Raw genomic sequence first — 19,482 nt, 5'->3', positions numbered from 1 at the left:
ATACCTGGCCAGCCTGGGGGGGTGACTGAGGTGGGTAGGCTCAGCTGAGCCCCGCGGTGCTTCATCAGGGCTGCAGCGATGCCCTGCTTCCTCAGGTGGGTGTTTTGGAGCTGCTGCTGCACTTCCCCTTGGCAGGAATCCTTGTCCCAGCCCGCCGTGCCAGGGCTCCCTGTCACCATGATATTTTCTGAAAAATCCCTTCGCCAGGATTCCTTCTCCTGGGGAGCTGAGAAGACTCAGAAAAGAATGAAAACAATAATTATCTGATTCGCTTCTCCCTGTTTGGCTGCTTTGGAATGTGGTGTGAACATTGTTTACCAACAGGTGCATGTTTGATTGGTTCCATGTGAACTGTTTTTACTTGGTGACCAATCCCAGCCGGCTGTGTCGGACTCTCTGAGTCAGTCATGGGTTTTTAATATCCACTCTTGTTAAGCCTTCTGATGTATCCTGTCTCTATTCTCAATAATCAGCCTTCTAAGGACATGGAGTCAGAGCCATCTCTTCCCTGGTCCTGGGACCCTCACAAACACCCCAGCTCCCTCCCTGCAGCTGGCAGTGTGTGGAGTGAGAGCAGCAGGCTCTGCAGGGACTCTCCTCTGGTTGCTGCTCACAACAGCCTTGAATTTGGGTGTCCCTGCCAGCCCTAAGGGCTGCCTGGAAGCCGAGGTGGGGAGGCAGGGAGTGCAGGAGCACACCCGTGCCGAGCTCAGCGTGCCACAGTCAGGTGGGGCAGCTGCTGCCCAGTTTGGGGAGGGATGGTTCTGGAAAGCTGGGCCACCTTCCCACAAGCCTGCCTGCTGCACGGCTGTGCCAGGTGAGCTGGGGTGGAGGCTCCTGGCTGGAATCTGGCACCTGGTGAGGGACCTGGTACCTGCTTGTGAGTCTGTGGGTTACAGGACAAGGTGTGAGGCACAGGCAGGCACCGCTGCAGACATTGCAGTCATGCTCCAGAAAGTATGTTGTCATTCTGACTCGCAATTTACTACCAAGATGCCACTGTGACCGGGGTTTTATTTTATTTTAGTAGATGAACAAACATTTTCTCTCACGAGAATGTACTGCACTAGGCAGAAAGGAGTTACCTCTCTGGAGAGACACCAGTTTGGGCAGTGCCAGGTCTTCAATGTCATGGCAAAAGGTTTTAAGCAAGGTGGAACATGTTACCTTCTGTGTCATCAAGCTCAGCAGTAAATGCAGCATCCCCCAGGGACGGAGAGTGCTGGGATTGGTTCTGGGAAAAGCAGTGACGCTGCAGGGCAGTTACACACAGGTAACAGAGCCCAGCTGGGGAAAGGGGAAACTGCAACACGAGAAGGTCATGTTGTGCTGCTTCTCTGGTTTCCCAAGCTAAGGCCCACTCCATGTCCCTGAAAGACCTAGGTAAAGCTAAAGTTAAGTCAGTCAGATAAATATTTATAGTACAAATCTTGGAATATAATCCTCGAGGGGTCTGATTGCTCTCTCTGTACTCCAAAATGTACTAAAGGGGAAATAATAGTGCTATAAATACAGTCATGTTTAGCTGGGTCATTACCTTGGGGTGTTTCTGGCCCTTCTCTGGGGACTGGAGTTGCAGCAGTGTAAAAATGAGCAGGGAACTGAAAAACCAGTAGAGGGTGATCCCTTTGCCAAAGATACTTCGTTTGCAGGGCTCCTCAGTTATGCAATGATTCATCATTACAGTAGCAATCAGGTTTAAAGTCCTTGTATGTGCAAGTCATGGCAGCAACTAGGGCAGCCCTTGTACAGGCTGGTCAGACCATCTTGTTGCAGATTTCTTTGGAGAAGCCTCACCCATCAGATCTTTTGGGTTGTTTGTGGTGAGGTTTTTCAAGTTTCTTATTGCCTTGTATTAGAAAATAGAGCAGTGCGCAAGATTTAAGGACTCAGAAAAAAGTAATGAAATTATTATTGTGTTTTTCAACTGCCAGTTTCCCACACCAATTTACAGAGACATCCTCCAAAACAGTTAATAACTATACAGAGAAAAAGTGCATCTTTGGGTAGTAGAGGAATTTGACTTGGTTTTGCTCTTTCTCTTTATAGGAGCAAGACTTGGTGCTGCTGAGCATGTGTTTCTCCTGGACCAGGCTGCTCCAGTTTCAGTAATACAGTGGGTAGAGTTTGCAAGAACTAAAACCAGCTGGCACAGAAAGTGAAAGGACCAAGCTTTCCTAAACCCACCATCCCCAGCTTCTGTGGGAAAGGCTCTGAGGTTAGTGTGCTGCTCCTTTGACCGTGGCGTTCCCGACGTATTCAAGCCTTGCTGGGAAACTCGGAGTGTTTGATTTGGTCTGAGATGCCCCCACGGCGGGGGGAGGCTGGCTGGGAATGTGGGGTGCACCAGCCTTTCTGCTCCCTGCTGGGAAGCAGCTCCAGGAGAGGCAGGAGGGAGCTGTGGGAAATGGTGCCTGCCCTGTTTTCCGAGGGGGAAGCCAGTGTACCTGCAGGGACTCTTCCTCCATCCGTTTTTCTGCCCGGTAACTCCATCCCAGGTTATCTCCTTAATGTCATGTCCTTTGTACTTGTTATCCTGAGAAGCCTTGTTGCTCTAACTCCTGTTGCTCTGTAGTTAACCCTGAAATTGAGTTTGTGCAGCACGGCAGCCTGTGCAGGAGTGCAGCAGTTTGGGAGGAGCAGGTATTGGTTATCCTGCACATAACAGCAGTACTAGCCAAAATCTCTCTAGCTGGTGCACACCACGCTCTGCAGACAGTGCATGGGGTATATTTACGGTCATTGCTATGTTTAGTACATGGCTATGAAACATCTGACTGCCACAAGGTCTGGGCTGTGGGTGCTTTGCTGTTTGAGTACCAACAGTGAGCTGGAACTTTCTCCTGTGCCATCAGTGTTTGGGCTGCACACCCAGCAAAGAATTGGTTCTGCTTGAATTTCTGTCCTCACTCTGATGCTGATCTTCAGCTTCTCTGTGACAATAGGAACTCTGAAAGAGAAGGAGTAAAATCCCTTTCCTTTGCCAAATGTAGTAGCAAGGATGTGCAAGAAGTAAGTGGACAAAGTGTGCTCTGAGGTGTGTTCTGGCCTGGACTCCTGGGGCCAACCAGCTGTCCCAGGGTGTCTGAGTGTGTGAGGACCTCTGACTGTCTGTGAACCTCTAACCGGGACCAATCTCACCCAGAAAGAGAATTCAATTTCTCTACTCTAAATCATGTTTGCCACAAGTTTCATCTGTTGTCATCATTGATCTTCACAGCTACCTTCCCACACTCTTTCTCCCTTGACTGCTGTTTCAGATCTTTCTCTTGTGATTGTGTATTGTTACATGGAATGGGTGGCTGCAGTCACTCCCCAAACACCTGTTGAGCTCTGGAAATTTTATCACACATCAGTCTGGTAGGACTAGATTATACTGACACGAAATCACCCCCCCCCCCCCTTTTTTTTTGTTGGTTGAGTTTTTTCCCCCCAGGTGGATAGCTGAAAATAGCCTTGTTCAAAACAGACCTCCCACAGAAGTCTGTATGAGTCTGGCAGACACTAGAGCTTGAAAAGTGCTTCATGGGTTCATTTTGACTTCATAATTTGTATCAGCATTTGAAAAAAAAAAAATAAATAATGCTGCCTCTTCTTCGCTGAAGAGCTTTCAGCTTTGTGCTTGACAAGTGCATTTATCTGATCATGTACAAGAAGACTTATTTTCAGGTGGTTTCCCTCTGATGTCAAGCCATAAAGCAGCCTGGAGTCTGATCCCAGAGGGCTTTACCAGCACTGTCTGCTGGCTGCAGCAAACAGTCATTTCTTGCAAATAATTAATCCCCTGTGGAGCATCAATAGCTGGGTTGCTGATATTGCATTTAGATAAGGAGGAGGAACTGTAGGTGATGCAGGAGAGTTACTTTGAAGTATTTGTTCTCTCTCTAAAGCACTTTCTAACTGAAAGGAGATGTCTATCAAATCTTCCTCTTGCCAATTAAATGTAGGTCTGAAATTGCTGCTTCTGTGCAGTTTCAGGAGGTCCAGCCCTCTCATCAGCTTGCTGCTGCAGCTGTGTGTGGACGGGTGCAGGCTGAGGCAGTGATCAGACATGTCCCACAGCAGCCAGACCTGGCATGCCCTGCCCACTCCTGGCTGCCCTTCACTGCAGGTACCAGGGCAAGAGCTGGGATCCAACCTTGCTTTTCTCAGCCTGCTCCTGCCCCTGCTCAGGGCCCACTTTGGAACAGGTTTCCCTGAGCATTTACTCGCTGCCCCTCACTTCAGGAGCTTGAAGCTCGCTGACTGCAGCTGGAGCCTCCTGCCAGAGCCAGGGTGTGTGCCCTGCCTCCCCTCATCCAGCTGCTGCTTTGGAGGAGCTAAACAATCACAACTTCTGCTGCAGCTAATGGGAGCTGCAGAAAAAGCTCAGCAGTTATGAAAATGCAGCCTTCAACTGCACTCTTGGGAATGGAGATGGCTTATCCTGTCATGAACCCTTAAAAGCCCTGGTAGTGCAGTGGAAGTGGTTTGTAATAGCAGGAATTCATTTGTTAATAAATTTCCCCTTGCTTGCCCTGACACTAATTCAGTGGGCTTCAGCTGCCAGGTGCCTGGTGCTTATACCAGGGAAAAACAGCTCAGGGTTCCAGGGATGTTGGTGGGGTCACAGTTCTGAGAAAAGCACCCTGGCTCATTTCATGGTACAGATGGGGTCACACACAGCTTGCTCAGCCTCTGGTTTCCTTCTGGAATATAAGCTGTACATAAAGAATAACAACTGTGATAATTTTAGGAGAGCAAATAAAAAAAAAATATATGGGAAAGTGGGGTTGACTATAAAAAAGACTAACAGGAGACAGTCTTGCAGTGGCAGGGAGAAAAAAGATGTTTTAATAGGCTTCTCTGATTACCACTCAATAGAATCCTCTACTCTCCCTAATGAGAACAGGTGAACTCTCCTGACTTTAGCAGTGACCTACCCATGGCATCTCTTCTTGAGGCTCGAGCCAGGCTGGTGTTCCTGGAAGAGGTGGGAGGATTCAGTTATTTATGGCTAAGTCTTTTGAAAGAAATTAAATGGTACTGCATCAGAATAACTCATTGCATCTCACCTGGTATTTATCCTGTCATGAAAATAAAAAGTTAAACATGTAATCAGAAATTTCAAAAGTAGTGTTTCTTTTGTTAGCTGGTTTTGAGTAAGCATTGCTCTTAAAAACTGGAGAGTTAGGAGGCTGGTGGTGTTCTTAGAGTGGTTTGTCATCTGCAGTCTGGAGAGGTGCTGCAGAGCCCCTGTGGCAGGCAATGGATCCAGGTGTGGAGGGATGGCAGAGCAAAGCCACAGGGAGCAAAGCCACAGGAGTCTAAGTTGCAGCAGTGGGGAAAAAAATGAATTCCCTGCAGGCCCTTATCATGCTTACAGCAAGCTTTGTGGCCCCGGGTCCCTTATGAGCTGAAGGAAGGTGGCCTCCCATGTCCCCTGTAGCTGGGGGGAAACACCAGAATGCTTTGTCCATGTGTTCAGAGGAAATCTCTTCTTGGAATAGACGTAAGGGCCCTTGTTGTGCTCTGCTCTTTTCCTGCTTTATGCACAAGCCCATCCTAGGAATGATGTGCTGTTTCCTGATGCTCCTGGAAAGCAGTTTCCTGCCACTCCTGGAGAACAATTTTCTGCCCTGAGATAAGCAGGAGCCGTTCACTTTCGCTAGGATTTGTCCCCACATCCGATTCCCCAGCAGTACCCCCATGGGAGCAGTGGGAACTGAGGAGGCTGTTGATGTGCCAAATTCTGCCATGGGCCTCTTCCAGCAGGAGCAGGACAGGCAGCCTCTGCTTAGCTCATGTTGGAAGAGAGGAGGAAGAGGGGGGAAACAGAATACAATGTCTGTCTTTTCTTTCTTTCATTTGCATGGATTTTCTGGATGGATTTTCCTGCTCTGACTCAACACGAGCGAGCCCTCGGTGCCCAGTGTGTGATTGTTCTCTGCTGACAGGGGAGGAAGGAGGCTGTCGTCATGTGCTGTTGGTGAAATGGCCTCTGACATTTCTCTTAACTTGTTTAAACAAATACATCTCAAAACCAGTTCTCTTTAAGAGGGCAGCACACAAAGGTTAACTCTGTGTGTGCTATGAGTACTTTTATGTGATATTATGCCTTTTCAGGGAGCTTTAGGTATGTTTTCATTGAACTAGAGCTCCTAATTCTGGGTTGTTTAACAATGTGTAGCTCCATTGCAAATAAGTTAGTGTAAATGCATTTTCTGCTGGCTGTGGAGTTTATCTTCTTCTTTAGATTAATTATAATAAAAATATTCTGTTTGCCTATCCAGACTTGTGGGTATTTTCATTCCTGTTTGTGAAATTGGTAAGATTACACCATGAAAGTATTTTCTGGGTTTTAAGAGGGTTATGACATGGCACTATTATGAACAGACAAAAATTACCAAAAAAGCCTGTATAATAGCAATGTCTGCGTATAATAGCAATGTCTGTGTCTTTTATTACTGCAGGCTTGTAGTCTGCTTTCTCCCAGTAAATTCACAGCACACAGTTCAGTCTCATGTTCATGCATGTCTTGGAGGGTAAAAGAAGTCGCGCCCGTGCAGGAGCAACTGGATCAGGAGAGATGTTATGAGTTGTTTTCTGTCATTTTTGTTTCACTGACCAGTTCCAGTGCCAAGGGAGCTGCTGCCACCTCTCCAGGACCTCACAAAGCCTGGATGTGAGGAGCAGCATGCTCCAACTGGAGCACCCTGTTTTCCATGCTTCTGGAACAATACACTGAGTTTCCAGATGACAGGCAAAGGGTTTCAAAGTGAAATAATGCCCAGGCTTGTTCTGTTCCTGACATCAACCCCCTGAGTTCTCTCTCTGGCATCTCAGACATTTTGTGAAGCTCAGGGCCTGCACTGTGCCCTGTGAGCAGCAGGTTTGCCAAGGGCTCTTGGAAAGCCCCTGACAAAGACCTTCCTTGGTGTGCTGAGATAGAGAAGTCTTTTAAGGACTGGAGTTAGCTAAACTGTGATAAGCTGCCGGAAGAGATTTTTGGGCTGTATTGAGCTCCAGGGAAAAAAACTTTAATCCACAAATCATACCCTGCTGAAGGAGGTTTTGTTTCGCATAGCTGGTCAAATAGCAGTTTGTCTATGTTTTCATTTCTGTTTAGAGCTTAGAAAAAACCCTGACCTATTTGAGCTCTGGAAAGGATGGTGCAGATCCTTACAAAAGGAAAGGGCTTCTCCCTCTGAGCAAGGAGCCACTGGAGCTGGTGCTGCTTTATGCAAAGGGTGAAAAATGACTCAGTAAAGGTACAAATTCAGCTGATGAACTGGGACCTGGAGAAGAGAATGGTGCAGAGGGATGCTGGTGATAGATGGTGGTCCAAGAGGATATTCTAGTCCAGGTTTATTCTTGCTTTTGGACTAAGAGTGCTACTGATCACAGAAAGTTACAGCTTTCCACTGAAGTTCCTCTCCTCAGCCTCCTCCATCCTCAGCAGAAGCCCACAGAGGTGTGTGTTTCAGCTGTAGATCTCCCAGTGCTTGAGGAGATGCTTCAGGGGATGCCCTCCCAAGCACATCAGGTGGGGCAGGTCCTTAACCTGTCACCTCTCTGCTGAGGCTGTCAGCACAAAGCCAGTCTGTGACCCTGGGTAGGTCTGGCACAGGTTGTGGTCAGCCTGTGGGCCACAGCTTGTGTTTTTGCAAACATTTTGCATTTAGTAGCTGTGTTTGTGCCCATAGGATCAATTTCTATAATGTGCTGACATGCTTTGCTCCTGTAGGAATCTGTCTCCTGACACCTCTCTGGTGCCCACTGGCATAACAGGAGAACCTTTCCAAAGATCTCCTTGTGTTACCATTATTTTTAGCACTGAATTGCACTTTCTTCTCTGCCAGGTCAGCAATCCTTCCCACAATGCATCCTCATTCTTGCCTCTTTTTCTCCCCGGGCAAACATGACCTGCAGGCTTTCTAGCTAACAGATGTAAATCATGCATCTTGGGATGACCTTGACATCAGCAACAACTGCTTGTCTTGTTCATTGTCTTGCACATATGTGCTTGACACAGGTATTCAGATGTCTGAGATTAGAAGAAATCCTGGCAGTGGAGGCAGGCAGAGTCTGGATGAGTTCACCCTCGTGAGTCTGGATGAGTTCCGTGGTGCGCCTGAGCTCCGGGCAGGAGCCACGGTCCTGTGCCAGCTCTGCCTGCACGGTGTCACACAGCCCTGGCTGCCTTTGGGGGAGCTGCTGTGGAGGAATGGCAGCCCAGGGGCTCCTTGGCAGCTCGGGATAACAGAAATAAGGCAGCAGAGATTCAGGGGTTAGGAGTACCACCTTCCAAGTGAGAGCAGCAAGTTGTGTCAGTTTTCTGGCTCTCCCAGTGAAACTGCACTTCAGGAATGGTTTTTCTGAGGCTTGACCTGCAAACAGGTTTGCACTAGTACAGCCAAAGAATGGGTTTTAAACCAATAGAGCACCAATCCTCTCTGGCTGCTCATCTGTTGGGAGCTGGTATAGCTGTGTTTGGCTCCTCCTAGGAGGGGCTTGGACAAATGCCTTCTTCCAGCTCCTGCCTTCATAGCAGAACTATCTGCTTTTCCAGAGCTGCCTCAGACCTGCCACTGCAGCTGCACAACCTCCTCCAGTCAAAATGAATTGGTTTTGGAGCTACTGCTTATATCTTCATACCTATAACTTTTGTGTGCAGATGGACTTGCAAAGCTTACAGCAGCTGTTTTGCTATAAATGTTACTTGCGAGCTTTTCTAACAAAGACCAACCCTTGACAAGTGTTTCACAGCCCTCTAATCATATCACAGCTTGGAGGGCCACATGTTGGAGGCCTCTCCTGTGGCAACAGGTTTTGTAATCTGTGCTTTAATGTCTGGTTTCTGGCTGCTGGAGTGAGGTTTCCTGCTCGGTGCTGCAGGAACAATCAGAGCTTGTGTTTGAGCTGCTGATCAAAGCCAGCCTTGAGCCCCAAGCCCTGCTGGTGCTGCTCAGGAACCCAGCCCTGGCACCCAGCTCCCTGCTGCAGCCATCTGCAGTGCAGCATCCTCCGGGACACAGCAGAGGGGAGAGGCTTTCTGACAAAATGTTTGTTGAGGGAGTTGTCGCGTCTGAGAGCAGGGCTGTCAGCGTGGCTTTTCCTGTGCTGTCTCTGGGACTCAGCGTGTGCTGGGAGCTCCACTCCTGCCAGGAGAGCAGCCGCTGGTTTCAGTAGATGGCCTTGGGGAAGGGACCTTATGACTCCATGTTCTGGTTTGCCTTTCTCTAAACCATGGTTGGTGATGCCTCCCTCGCTGTGGCACCGCATCCGTCTGGGAGAGGATGACGCACAGAGCACAGACTGTCATTGTGGGATGCAGTCACATGAAGTTCTTCAGAAAAATGGAAAGAAAAGGAAAATCACTTCATCTCTCACTCCTCCATTGTGAACAACCTTTTTAGATAATACATGAGGCAAGGAGTTTTGCGCTGAGATTACAGAGTAGTCTTTGCTCCCAGGTATTACTCAAGTTCTTCCTTCTGCTGTTATAGACCCATCTGAAGTGGTATGAAAAGCAGCAAATTGCTTAAAACATGTCTGAGCAGGCAAAAGAAAAAAAAGGGCTGGTATTCTGGGAAGCCAGCAGATGTGAAGCCTGGCAGGTAGGTATGTCAGGCATACCTCAGGCAGCTCTCTGCTGGTTAGTGCAGGTAAGACAGCACCCCAGTCCAGCAGGGCTGCAGAGCCCACGGCAGCTGGAGAGATGGACACACACACTTAGCCCATGGTAAGACCTTACATTGTGCAGGTGAATTTGTGCTGTAACCCCAGCAGCTGTGCTTCACTGAGAGGTGACAGCCGTGTAAGTGAGCTCTACTGCATCATGACCTGTAAAACATTGCTATTTTGAGATTGCTGCTCTTGCACTTGTCTTGGCATCCAGTTAAATTGGTGCCTGAAAATATTCTTGAACAACTCTAATTCATTCACTATGGGGTTTTTTTTCTGGTAGCTGTTTTACTTTTTTTTCTTCTTCTTATTTTATCTGTGTTTAAGTAGAAAACAGATGAGCAGACATGTTATTTAGACACTGTGAGAGGTAGAAGTACAAAATGAGGCAGTTTGTTTTTCCTGTCCTAGCAACAGCCTGCTCAGTCAGCCCTCCCAGCCACAACTGGGTGCAGCCCAAGGCTCCTGCCCCACACCACAATTACAGACATCCACATTGTTCCCAGCTAATTGCTTTCTCCTGTACAGAAGCCGATTTTCTTTGAACTGAAGCACAATGTGACACCAGGCATCACGTTGCCTTCCTCCTCACTCTCCTGTGGCCTTAGAAACCTGATACAGCTGTGGCCAAGATAAAAGCCCGTGGCTGTTAAAGTCAACGCAGCTTTCCAGTATTTTATGAGAGAATTGAGGAGAGAAATGCTGATGTGATGTGGGCTTGCATCAGCCTTCATGTTCTCTGAACTAACTAGACTGGTCTTCCTCCCTACTTTCAGGCAAGCTAAGCTGTATTAATAACTTTATAAAGAAATAACAGAGTGCAATGGGGTAAGATTTCCATAGGCTCAGAAACACAAGGAAAAGCTGTGTAAATCTTAGTTTAAAGCCAAGACTCAGCCTTGTCTGGGCTTTAATTGGGCAGACTGGTTTCTGCTGTAGGCAGCTTGTTTCAGTTCTCTGCCTTACCCCTGTACCCAGGGTACCCTGGGTTAACTCCCAGGGTTTGTTTCTCCTCTGGTTCCCTGTGCAGATGGGAATGGCCACTCAGTGGTGAGACTCTCTCTGGACTTTCAAGTCTTAACATCTCCAAGTCATCCTTGTGCAGCTCTTCCCTCTGCCTGCTTTCACTGCCCTTCTTGCTTGGCTGCAGCATGTCAGGATGTAAATTAATATCCCATTGTCCCATTGTCCTTGGGCTTGGTGCTGTATTTGCCATGTGAAAGCTGCCAGAGTGTTCCGAGTTCCTTCCAAAAGAAGCTTTACCCCACCAAGTACTGTGCTGGAACCAACTGGTGCCCTGTCTGTGTCCCAGCCTGCTCTGGCATGCACAGGTGAGATTAGAGCCTTTTCACTGCAGGTCTGAGCCTGGTGGGGGATTGGGTTTTTTTGAAGGAATATTGAAGAAATAACTGTTATTACATGGTTGTACTGTGAGTTGTTCTTCACCTCAGAAGAGCAAATGCTGCTGCAAGTCCCTTCCTGCACAGGGTACCTTGAATTGTCCCACAGGGCTCACAGTCCTTCAGGACTCATTTGCATCTCACAGATATGCACCAGTAGCTGGTATTTGTTCCAGTGAAAGGGAGTATTTGTTCCTAGCTCTGTGACTTTGCTGGGTCTCTATGCAAATCCCTGACTCTGCTCTCCAGTAGAATAAGTTATGGGGATTCCCTGATCTGCACAGCAAATTTTTCAGTTTGGTATTGCTTTGCTTTTAGACTGGGACTATGGGGCATTTTCTGTTTCTTTTTAAAAGCATAAATAAATTTGCCCCATTTTACATGAAATGCAAGTAGCAATGCAAGTCCCTTACATAACAAACTTGTTCCAGCTTCTTCCTAAGAAGGATTGATTTGGATATACAGAATAACATTTCACCACTTGGGAGTCATTGGGCAAAATTCTCAGTAAATACGAGTACCAAGCATCCTTAACCTTGTGAATGAAATTGAAAAAGCAAGAAGAAACCTGTGTGTCTGTAGCACCACCAGCCTTCTCCCAGGCAGCTCTGGGTCATCAGGTCTGGGCAGCATGTTCCTTGCCATCCTCTGCCAGATGAGCTGGCTCCATGGCTTCAGCTCTGCACTCTTCTAAGGCTGAGTGTGCAGAAGTTCACACTCAGCTGTGTGCTGTCTGCCCAGCTGCATGTGTCCCATTTTAAGTTGTGCTGAGCTAGGTCCTTTCAGGTACTGGCAGATAACTCATTCTGTATCCTGGTGTATACTCCAGGATTTGCACCATATTAAATTAATTTCATTAGGAATTATTGCCAAGTGCTTCAAAATCTCACATGAAAGTTGATTTGAAAGCAACAAAAAATTAATATTTTCAGAAAGATGGAAATTAGGGCAAGGAACATGTTGGCTTAAAAGTATTTACCAAGGAACCAAGTCGCAAATGTGCTGGCCCTGCTTGATGTCAATTTGTTTCATCACTTTATCTAAATTGAGTTTCTGCTGTCTCTGCTTCCTTCTGTTAATGCTGGGGCACTGTTACTGCTGTGGTTCCTGAGAATCCCTGGTGGGCTGGATGGCACTGCCCACTAAGAAAGCTGAAATAGAACTTATGAAGTAGGACCCTAACAGCCATCAGCACACAAAAACTGGGGCACGTTGGTGGGAAGGATTTGTTGGGTCCTGTTGATGTGTGTACTGTGTGTGCTCGATGGTGACAGAGCAGCAGAGAGGCTCTGTGCCTCCATGGAGCTGTGTCATCACCCAAACTGCCAGCTCAAGTTTGATTCTGGATTGTGCATGGTCAGGGCTGAGGTGAGGATGTCTTCCCCCAGTGCTATTCTCACTACTGCCATAAATGGAATAACTCAATAACTCCCCAAAAGGGAATTACCTTGGGGCAAATGCTACACCCCACAGCTGGCAGTGTGTTCCCTCAGCAAAGCCTTGGCCACAGGACAACGGGGGCTGGAAATGTTGGTGGATAGGATCTGGAGCAATGGGTGGCAGTGGAGGGGCTGCTCCTGCTTGGTGGGTGTGTGGGAGCACAGTGAAGTGGTGTCAAATTGAAAGCTGCTTTTGATCCCTTATAATGAATTTTTGTGATGTCAGGTATTTAGTGGTTTTCTTTTTTTAATTTTTTTTTTCCAGCTTTGAAATATCATAGTGTTTTAATGTTCTGCTATGTAACTGGGTATATACAACAGTGATTAGTTCGGGAATTTCTTCAGATCTTTAGGGATGCCACAGTTTCTTACTTGACAATATAATAATATATGAGAGCCCATCTTGGCTGCAGGCTGTGGTAATTAGCTAGTTTTGCTACAAAGCTGCTCAAGCAGTGCTTTGAAGCCCTGCCAGCTGACAGAGCCCTTCAGCTCAGCCAGGGCCACACGAGGTGCTGGGAGCTGCAGGTTACTGTCCCTGATGTGGGGCTCTCAAACCACGGATGGCAAATGTCACACACAGCACACTTCCAGCTCCATCCTCTGGCTTCAAAGACTCTACCAAGAAGCCCTATGTAAACACTGCATTTTTGTAAAAATATTCCAGATTAGTCCTCTTCCAGAAGGCAATATGAGTGAATAAACCAGGCAACAATGGTCTACATAGAAAAGTGATAAAACTCATCTGTGCAGTGAATGTGACTCTGGATCTTACTTCAATCAGACATTGGTGGGCTCTGTTTCTGTTTTCTTTTGACTAGAACTGCTCCTGTGATGATCAAAAAAGATGGATTATCTCCAAATCATAGATCTTTCAGAGGCTTTGAATGGTTACCTGAAGTTTGATTTTAAAGAAATACAGAAGGAGACTGCTCAGAAATACACTTTACATAGAAAACATACTTGGAAAAGGCAGTAAAGAGGAGGTTAGAAGCCAAATCTAAGGAAACAGTCAGAGAATAAGATTCCTGAATGATTTTTCCATAGGCATACTTCTAGGAGCCTTTCAGAAATTACTTTAATACTTAAGCCCTTTTTCCTGTAGTACTGAAAGTCTTTGCTAACACTTCAGCTCTATCTCCTTTATTTATTATTTGTAACACATGACTGCCTCTACTATATGTGCTTTCTCCTCTTAAGTAAGTAACACCTCATAAGCATTCAAGATTATATCTTTCAAAGAAAGTATAATGTCCCAAAGAACAAACACAGCACAGCATAACCTTTACCTCGTTGGGTTTGAAACAACAAAGCTGTGAAAGAGCTCTGGTGCTCAGCACTAACTACAGTGGAATACAAGCAGTTTTTAAAAGCTTTCTTCGCTTTTATTATCATAGAATCATAGAATGGTTTGGGTTGTAAGGCACCTTAGTGATCATCTAGTTCCAATTCCTTGCTGTGGGGATTGCTATTAATGACTACTTATCTTTTTTTTTATGTTATGTTTCTTTTAAAAAGAAACTTTAACAGTCAGCATATATGGCTTCAAAATGTTGTAAAGGTACCTGCCAGCTCCTTCTCACAACAATGACTCTAGAAGCTATTACTTTTTAGCGTTCCCATCAGCCACCAGCTGGACTGGCATGGACATCTTCACCCAAATGCCAGTGGGATCACAGTGAGAGTCTTCTGTGGCTGTTTTTCATTATGTTTAACCACATCACCACCCCGGTGAGGTTACAGCTTGCATGAGATCAGCTTATGGAGGAAAACCAGCTTTTTGGGGACAGAAGAAAGCACTCTGAAAAGTCTACAGAGTCCTTGGCTGAAAGTAGAAAGCTGTAATTGTCCAATTTCATCTGCAGTTTAGGAGTACTACTGAATTTCACAGTGTTCCTAAGCTTTCTCACAGTAGCACCCACTTGTCACTTTTCCCTATACCTCAGATTGGCTAAAAGTCTTGTGCCCTATTATTTTGTCAAAACCTTTCCATAAATGGGCTCTGAGGTGATATTGTTCAATGTCTGCTGTGCATTTTTCAGTCAGGTACAACAGCAAGATTCCACCCTGCTCTAAGCAGATCTCCCTCTAGGTCTATCCATTCTTCCACCTATAGGTCTTAGCCAAGGGGAAGCTGGACACTCTGCACATTTGTTGGGAATCTGGAATGTCTGGAAATCCAGGACGTGCGAGGGCTCCCCAGGGTTTCAGTGTTTCAGGGGACAAGGACAGTGAGCTGCAGGAGCCTTGCTGTCTGTGGCAGAAAGAACACTGGATGTAGGCAAAGTGGAAATGGAAATTTGACACATCAGCAGAGAGAGTTCTGTCATGTACCTTCATCTGTGCCCACTCTTGCTCTTCTCTGCAACTCCAAGGGAATGAAGAAACATGAAACTGAATTCCTCCTGATTTCACCCCCTTCTCCTGCTCTTTCCTTGCTCTCCTGTGCTGGCCAGTGTCAGGGGCAGGGCTGGGGAAGACTGGCTGCTGCTCTGATCCAGCCTGACCCGCAGCAGTGGTTCTCCTCGCAGTGCTGTGAAGACTGCAGCTCTTGCTCCTGTGCTGGGAGTCCTTGCTCAGCAGTACTGTAACACTGGAGAGCTGGAAGGATTTGAGGTTGGCTTTTTGTTGGTTTTGTCTTTAAGCTGAACCTAACCCCACAGGAACTGAAGGGTGCCGATGGCCCCATGGAGAGAGCAGAGTGTGAGGGCTCTGGCAGGAGCAGGAGCAGGAGCAGGAGCAGGAGCAGGAGCAGGAGCAGGAGCAGGAGCAGGAGCAGGAGCAGGAGGTGTCCTGGTGGGACAGCACCGTGCAGCACACCCTGCCTGTGCCTGGGTCAGGGCCTGCTGCTGCAGGAGAGTCTCTGCAGTCACACAACCCTCTGAGCTTTGGGGAAAAACTGGCTTCTCTCAACACCCTTCTGTCACACTTCTGCCTCCTGTCAAAAAAGATGGATCCAGCCAGGGGAGGCTGTGCCACTCCAGCTTTCCCATTTCTGCTGCTTCAGTGCAAGCATTCTCTGTCCTGTGAGTTTTGCACAGAGCTTCAGGGCTGTTTGCTGGCTCTTGACCTGCTTCACAGTGGAAAATTCTTCCACAAGTGTTACTTACAGGAAGCAAATGAATATCTCCTCTAAATGGTCTGGCTGAGGAAATGGGTCATTTACTGAAGTACACTGTTTACTGGATAGCCAGTGGCCCATCTCCAAAATACATACTTAGTTTGAAGGAAGAAAAATATCTGAGATTATTCACTTTTTATGTCAGTTTTTAAATGTTATGTAGTTCATAGCTAAAATTTTAAATGTGCATTTTCACGTGGGCTAAAAACTTCCTATCCTCTTCCAGAAAATTGGTAAAACCAAGTTTTCAATTTCTTTCAGTAAAAAATCCTGGGTGTGTATAACTGGTTGAGGTTTTCTTTATTTTGGTTTGTTGTTTTTTTTTTTAAACTGTGTCATGGTCTTCCACATACTGTAACACTTTATAGCTTTGTTATAATGTCTTGTGGTAGGGCTAATATCTCCCAGCGATAAATTGGGAAAATTTGTACTTGTTTTATTCAGTAATTCTAAATGCAGCAGTCAGCTCAACCCTGGAGCATGATCTTGGTTTTATGCAGTGCTGCTTTTGTGATGTCTTCATTTATAATTGCAGTTTCTGCCTGCGCCCCTTTGGTATTTTTGGTGCAGCCTCAGGCTGAAGGGAAAGTGCCTCATTCCTTAACCCAGCAGACATGAATAAGCATGTTGACATGGATCTGTGCAAGATTAGCACTGCTCTGGCTTCAGATTATCTAGATCAGACACTGTTCTGTAATGTGATACTATCCACATTCAAAACATCATAATCTGGCAAAAACAAAATGCGCCCAAACACAGTGTTGAATTTTTTGCTCTGGCATGGGAACTGCACAGTTGCCAGGGAAGGAAACAACACCTGAGCACACGAGCAGAAGTGCAGCATTGGGCCAGGGCTGGTGCTTTCAGGGAACTGTGTAAGCAGTACAGAAATGCCTGTGGCGTTTGTCACATGGGTGTTTTTGGTAACTCTCAAATGTGAAAGAAAATAGAAAAAAAAAAAAGGCAGCAGAAATCTGTAGGTATGGAGGCTGAGCCCCATGAAAGTGAGAGGGACATTTTGGGCTGCTCTAAAGGTTTGTAGTTGGCCCAACACCCAAGGGTCATCCAGAGCTTCGTGGTTAACATTTGAAGCTGTGTCAGAGCACAGAAATGACCCTGCATGTGCCAGTGTCTGCATCAGCTCTGCACTCTCTATCAGATTTGGCACTATTAGGTACACGACTCCTCATGTTTCCAGCACGTAGGTGTTTCACAGGGCAGAAAAGCCTTCTTTTTCAATCCAGAACCATTCATCAGTCTGCTTCAGAGGTCAAATCCTCAAACAGTTTGGTAATTCTACCATCATCATCTTCATGTGATTCCAGTGCAATCTGGTAATGACTTTTAAGTAAAAGTATGTCCAGGGCTATGGCAAACTCCTCGGAGCAGTTTCATTAAGCAAACTCCCATATCTCTAGACTTTGCTTAACAATTGCAAAATGGTTACCCAGTTAATGTTTATCCTATTGTTACCAAAACTCACAATTCAGTGTGCCTCAGTTCAGAGAGCAGAATATACGTCAGTAGTAATTGCCAGTCAAAGCCTCCCAAGCTAAATTAAAAGCAACTGTGCCTTGAGCTACATGACCAAAGGACACATTTTCAAAGGCAGCCAGTCTGCCAAAGGCGCAGTTCCTATCACCTATGCTTTCTGATGGGAATTTAATTCCTAATTTACTTGTGGTCTTTGAATTCCTAGGGATAGGTAGCCCCCTTAAAAATATGTTCTTTTCTTAAGAAGTCCTGCTTGAAATCTCCCAGCTGATGACTGTTTCTGTCTAGCATCTCCTCTGGATGACACAGATGCAGAATGGCACAAACCACATGCTGGCTGGAGACTGCATCACTTCATGGACAGCAAAAAACTCAGCAGTCATCAAGGAGAAAACGTTTCAGAGCTGTTCCACCAGCTGTAGGTTTTACAAGCATTTGAAAATTACAGAGGGGGAAAAGTCGAGTTACTGTGTCTGCCCTGGCTCTGGAGTATGATGGTGTGCAGGAGCTGTGCTGCCCCTTGGACCCCACAGAGCCTCACAGACTCCTCTGTTGTTTTCCAGACCATGTTTGGAGCCTGCCAGCTGGGCACATTAAGAAAGTCCCTCCTTTTGGCACTCCATTGGCATAGAAAGGCAGCAGCCTGCTCTGGAGAGGGCTGCTAGGGGGTGGAACTGCATTGCCAGGGTGACTTCAGTATTCAGTTGGCTGGAAGTCCTTGTCATAAGGACTGGTTTTCACAAGAACTTGAATCCTAGAGTAGAAGGAGCAACTTTGGTCCAGTTTGGAGTAAGCTGGCTGCCGGCAGCCTGGCTGGGAGAGCTGATTCAGCCTGGCCAGCACTGCCTGGGAAGCCTTGCCCGACCATGTGGTTCCTGTGCTGAACAACTGGAAAAAATTACTTGCTTAATGGGATGCAGGCTCACGAGCTGAATCAGCCTCGGCAGGGTTGTTGTTGTTTCAACTGTTTCTTGTATTGAAAATCCTGCTCTGTGGCCATCTGTGGAGGCTGGCAGGGTACCAGTGGTGCTGAACCAGGAGTGGTGACTGGGGAGAGCAACCCCTGTCCCAAGGCAGCGAGGGGAGGTGGAGAGGGGCAGGTTAAACCTCACCCCTTTGCTCAGCCCCTGAGAGGGAAGGAGGGAAGGAACAGCCCAGCCACCAGCACATCCCTGCCCGCACAGCAAAGCACAAGCTGTGCACTTCTGTGGAGAGCACAGAGACAGCGAGAGGGTGGCAGCTGTGTCAACATGCTTGGTCCATTAGGGTTTTGTCTGTCAAATGCACGCAGGCTCTGCTGCCTCCAGTCACTGTGTGCAGCCACAGCCATTGCTGCTCTTTGTCTGGTGCAGGCAGCTCTGCTGGGGCTCGGCTTGCTGAGGCGCGTTCAGGTCAGCGTGACTTACAAAGGGAAATGCTTTTCAAACCTCCTCTTCCCCGGCCATGTAGAAACAGACACAGAGATCAGTGGGGATGCAGTCAGGGAGTGCTCCTTGCACTTGCCTTCCTGAGCTCCCGACTTTGTCTGGATGCAGTGAAACTGTACATTCACCTCACACAGCAGGGGACTGTGCAAGGCCACTGTCACACAGGCTCAGGCAGCAGCGCAGCCAGTAAGACCCAGACAAACAGTTCTCTGACCATGATCAGCAGAGGTAAAGCTACAGCTGAAGTTCTGGATCTGAGCTTTGTATGCAGTAGTTGAGGAAAGTGGTGGATCACACTAGAAAAGAGCAGCAGAAATAATAATGGCAGACCCATGCAAAAGTAATAGCAGCACTCCTCCTCCCACACCATATTCTGTATGGAACAACTGAAATAAGGGTTGTCCAGCCTAAACTACAAAGGACTAAGGAAGCAGACAACTGGCTTCAAGTTTGAAGCCAGGGTCTGTCTCCCAGGCCCATGGGGGATCACATTAAGAAAGGGGCCAAAACTGCAGCAGAAGGGTTGGCATGAGGCAGGAGGAGCTAGGGCTGTACTGCTGCCTTTCTGCTTCAGGAAATCTGGTCTTCATAGTATGTACAATGCACTGACTTCCTTTACCCAAGAAATGGGGATAAGAAATAATGGCTGGTTACTTTTATCCCAACCATTTACTTGTTTCTGAACCATTCCAGTGCCTTGGAGGTGGCAGGGAGCCCAGCCAAGCGTTACACTTGAGCAGCAGCTTGTGTTGATGGTGTGAGGCTGTGGCTGGTGCGTGTGTGTGTGTGTGCCCGAGCCGATGGCACTCCCAGCACACAGCAGATGCTCCCTGCACGCACAGCCACACAAGCTGCTGGCTGCTGCCTTCAGCAAACGGAGAGCAGCCGGTGTTTTGTCTTGTGACTCTGGCAGTGTGGCTGCTGCTATCTCAGGT

The 19,482-nt window shown here is 47.2% G+C and overlaps 1 protein-coding gene across 1 annotated transcript in view; it reads left to right on the top strand.

Moving 5' to 3' along the window:
* The first annotated feature begins 2,088 nt into the window (after positions 1 to 2,088).
* MAPK6 (mitogen-activated protein kinase 6) overlaps positions 2,089 to 19,482 on the top strand; it is a 63,729-nt gene continuing 46,335 nt past the window's right edge. Inside the window, exon 1 of the mRNA XM_041418990.1 lies at positions 2,089 to 2,218. The gene's annotated coding sequence lies outside the window, so the exon portion shown is untranslated. The remainder of the gene's footprint in view (positions 2,219 to 19,482) is intronic.

This window comes from Onychostruthus taczanowskii, unplaced genomic scaffold, assembly GCF_017590055.1.
Source record: "Onychostruthus taczanowskii isolate IOZ18803 unplaced genomic scaffold, ASM1759005v1 scaffold6, whole genome shotgun sequence".
Lineage (NCBI taxonomy): Eukaryota > Metazoa > Chordata > Aves > Passeriformes > Passeridae > Onychostruthus > Onychostruthus taczanowskii.
This window is presented reverse-complemented; position numbering and strand designations above follow the sequence as displayed.